Source organism: Monomorium pharaonis, chromosome 11 (assembly GCF_013373865.1).
Source record: "Monomorium pharaonis isolate MP-MQ-018 chromosome 11, ASM1337386v2, whole genome shotgun sequence".
In the NCBI taxonomy this organism is placed as follows: Eukaryota; Metazoa; Arthropoda; class Insecta; order Hymenoptera; family Formicidae; genus Monomorium; species Monomorium pharaonis.
In genome coordinates, this window is record NC_050477.1 from 13,699,808 (window position 1) to 13,704,734 (window position 4,927).

Genomic DNA, 4,927 nt, shown 5'->3' on the forward strand with positions numbered 1-4,927 from the left:
TATTTGCACGAACTTTAACGAATTGCAAACGTGCACGCGATTTCGTGCAAGGCCAATTTGCCGATATATCGAAACAAGGTTTTACGGCGAGCGCGAGATTTTAATGCGCTTATAATGTATGTGTGAATACAATGATTATTTTTTAATTAGAGTATATAATTACCGCATTTAATCTTGGTGGAGCGTATGCATACGTGTGCGCGTATGCATGTGTCGTGCTTACCAGTAATTTCACATTATCGTAAAAATGAATTTCGTGAATTATAGAGGTGTATTTTCATACAAAAAAAATTGCTGTTAATCATCGCGATTAATAGCTCGAGTGAACATATATCATGGACAATTAATAGATTGAAACTTTTCTCGAAGTGTGCCATCAAATTTAGCTAAAAGAAAAAAAAGGGAAAAACGGTACATTTTTTTGTAAAGTCCACCGCACGTATAGCCAATCAAATATTAATGTTCGCAGTTGTTACATGGTCGGGCAATTTCGAAACGAGCTCGCCATCAAGCGCGAGTTATATGCCTCGGCCATAAATTCGTTTCAACCCTCTTGCACGATTCTCTCTCTCTTTCTCTCTCCTCTTTCTCCTCTCCACCCACAGTCAGTCAACCTGGGAATAGTATAGTCGTGAAGGGCGGTGGTGGCGGCAGGTATCGGCGAGCAGACGAACAGAGTGGTTGCGAGCACCTTCCAGCCATATACGCGGGACGTGTCGTACCCGATATTCTGGGTATTGATAAAATAATGAGTGCATTATTAACTCGGCTCATTTGTGCGGGTGTGATGTGCGTCGGCATGCGAGCCTTCGTTCACACACGTACGCGCTCACGCATACGCGACCCGGCCGACGCACGCACATATCCACCGGGGTGTCGGGAAATATCGATCTTTGAAATCTGAAAGAGAGTGTTGCGAACGTTCCCACTGTGTCATGTATGCGACTTAATTAAAATGGGTAGCGACGAAACGCGTGAATCGCGTGAGATAATGAAGCGAGCAAATCGGTGCCTGTCAAATCTCGCGAATAAATATCGCTCGTGTTTTCCGTGGAAATTCATTTATCGCTACATGTTTCATTATAAATTCCTCTACATGTATCTTCTCAAGATTTAATGAATTGTATACATTGAGAGTACATTTCGTCATCACAATCAAATTTTTTATAATTGATAAATATCGAACAAAACGTCACAAGAAATATTTGATCGTTAATATTTCTTTTTTCTTTCAGTGTATGTAATATTTTGTAGAAAGTTTAGTTTTAGACACCGCATATATATATATATTTGTGTGTGTGTGTGTGTGTATGTATGCATCAACGACTTTTCTCTTTTTTTCTGAATAGATGCGATAGGGTGGGAAAACGAAGTTCATATCCACAGAAGGGTGACGGCACGTACGTGAGGATATGCGTGCACGCGCTGTATTGATCTTATAACTCACAAATGCGTGTCGGCAGGTAACTCTCACGCATCAACCCTATAAGTTCGATCTCACGTGCGTCTCCAAATGTACGTTTTGGCTTGTGCACTATAGTATAATTCCCATCTTTTGTTTTTGGCTCTGGCATTTCAACAGGGTGACTTCGAAACTACCTTGATTCCAAACCCAAGTATTTTATGAACTACATTCTTTGTTATACTATATATGTGTGGTTCTTATATTTTTACACATAGATAACAAAATGCTTCAAGCAAATATATTTATTTTTATCTATAATTATATCAGATATTTAATAATATTACAGAATACTGAAATTTATTGCGCAATTATAATCTGCAATGAGAAACAGAAAGCGGAAAGTTGAAATAGACCGGCTAAACGTAATGTGCGGTGGGCGACATTTTCAAATCAAATATTTGCGAACTCTCTCAATACTTGGGCATATTCGAAGATTATCCACTTCACGGGGTCGTTATCGTTCTCGTTGAAAAACGCGCTACCCTATATGCGCCATGTAGGTGGGGAACAGGCAAAACGAAGGGGTAGCACCGAATGAAGGAGTAGAGGGTTAGTGGTTGGGTTTCGCGAGCACCCCCGACATAGATGCACCTGAGGCCCTCCGGTTTCCAAGCATGCTAATTCCCACAGACGGCGGGGGTGCTTTAAGCCCGTCTGTGCCGAGCGCTTATTGTGTGCCGGAAATGCAAGGACGGTACGGGGAAAAAAAGTGGACGGGCAATTCTTTCTTGTTGGTAACAAGCTTTTGCTTCGAAATGCGTCGATGAGATCGCCATTTGGATGGTGCTGCTACATTCTAGTTGTATATTTGTAAGCTGTTTTGTAGTAATCCATAGACATTAAATAAAAGTAAGAGAATTTAAAAAACATACAAAATTTTACGTATTTCTTTAAACAAGCAATTTTTCCGTCTTTCGCAAAAATTGTATACGAAAATACTTTTTATATAATCAATTTATTTAAAACAGCAATATTTAAGTTAATTGATGTAAAATTGTAATTTATAAGTTAATTGAAGTAAAATTGCTTATTTCAGTAACCGAAATATTGCCTGCCAATGTTAATAGTCGCTATTTGTGGCACGATTGATGTCAGTACTAACGTCTAAGTAAAAACATCGTTGAGTTGGAATGGATGATTGCTATTTCGCGTATACACTTGCACAGTTTCAAAATACTCTTAGAACAGCCGCGTTGTCTTTGAGCGCGAGAAATCATGCACGCATTCAAGCAAAGCGAGTCTTTTTGTACAGGAAGTTTAATGACGAAGGTAGGGCAGTTTTTGTGAAACATTGTTAGAGAGAAGGAGAGAAAGAGAGAAAAAGAAAGAGAGAGAGAGAGAGAGAGTCATAAGGAAATTTTAAAAATTAAATTATCATTAACATGTCTCCTTCTTCCTTTTCTCTCTCTCTCTCTCTCATTTCGGCGAATGACCAGTACTTTGCGATAAAATTATCGCCGAAGCGAGTGTTAAAGTGAACGCGTGCGATAGAGGCGCTCGCGAGGCATCAAAGAGCTATAATTGGACGTCAGGTTGTAAGGGGCTCTATATTTAGGACGATGCCCGCAAAACCGTATGGGAGGCCGAACGAGTACGTACACGTAGAGCCTATGGACGCAAAGGGTAGACCTCTTAACGTCACGAGAGCCACGAATTATTGCGCCATTCCGGTCACTTAGGGTGCGACTGGCCCTTATTACGCGTACACCCGCTACTCCTCAGCGTTGCCTTTCGCTCACTTCTTCGTCGATCGGCCGAATACCTGCCACTTCCCTTTTCCTTTTTTTTTCTCCTACTTATCCAAATTTTGCTCGAATCCGAGAATTTCATTCAACATTGATCGTACCATTTCCCGGATATCCCTCCTACTTTCAGTTATTTGCGTTATTTAACACACACATACGTGGGTTTTCTGTGAGTATTGATCGGAAATTGTTTGATGAATAATCAAAGAAAACGGATGAGTCTCATCCTGGAATATTACCAACCGGATGATTCAATTCTTTAATGTGCATTTTTTCTAATCATGTTCTATGAGCCTAATAAACGTATGCGCAAAAGTTAAATATTATTTTATACATCAAATAATTTAAAAACGTACCTAATAATTTTTATTTTGTAGTAATCCGATGATGGATATTTGCTTAATATTTTACGCTTCTGTTTTTAATTAAACGGCAACTAAAAAGATTTTACAAAGAAGAATTACAAAGAATAATAAAGAAATTTAATGTCGGGAGTAGGCGTTTCTACCCCAGTTTGGTGGACGAAGCGAGGGTGAATAAAATCAAATTTACGCTTAACTACGAACGGGGCATGATTAATGTATGTCACGTAAACTCTTGGATAGAAGGAAATGAGATGCCCCGCACATTTAAGGGTGTTTTTCGACACGAAATTTTTTTACGGTGTGCATAATACGGTTACGAACGCGGAATAGCGAATAACTGAACACGCATATTTCACCCAATTGTTGCTCACCATGCAGAAATAACAAACTATCGCTACCCCCTATACTCACACAAGAAGTAATCTGGCTCATGAACTGCGTGAAGCAGAATTGTTTCTAACGTTTCCGATCTAAATTTATGAAAAGAATCTTATATTCAATTTAGAGAGGATTCGGAAGAGACATTTCTCCCCATTGGCAGCACATCCCCTTCGTGAATATCCGTAAGCCTGCAAGTTTATCAAAATATTTACGGAGAGCCCTTCTTTTTTCCAAACCACCTGCAGTATTTTAATGCAGATCAATGAAGGACGCAGATGTACGTCTAAAGTTCCCAAAGCCGTTCGCGCGTGCGCGCGCATTGCCTCCTAATGAGCTCTAATTTATACCACCACTTTCTGAATACATATAAATTTGCCAGGGTCTTTCCGGAGAATTCGTGACTCTATATAGAAAAAGAGATTCAGCATTTTATTGATATACTACGCAAGGAAATTATAATATACATAGTTTTGTAACGCGTAATTTAACTTATTTTTTAATTCGCGTTGTAAAATTTCCTTTTTTTTTCACTCGAAAAAATTTTCCATAAATTTAATCGAACATTGCATTCCATGAAACCGACACAAACATAGATATCCTTTCGACAAAATTTCAGCTTTTAAAATAATATTTCTATCTCGACATTATCGCGCTTTTTACATGAGTGATACGTACCAATAAAAATTGCTATATATCTTCGTATGAGTAAAGGGCTTACCTAAAAATTTCCCGCTGATCAGCAATTTTCTGACCCGAGTACCTCGAGTACTCATGACTCGACATCGCCCTTGAAGTCCTCGACCGTTTCTCGAGTGCTTCCGCACACTCTCTGAAAGTATAGTTCTTCGCGCGATAGTTCTTCGTGACTCGAACCTACACGTCTCGATTTCCGTCGAACGTTTAAGTAACGAGGATCGACGCGAGGATGACGTATACTCTCTCTCTTTCTCTCTTTTTTTGCATCGCAATCG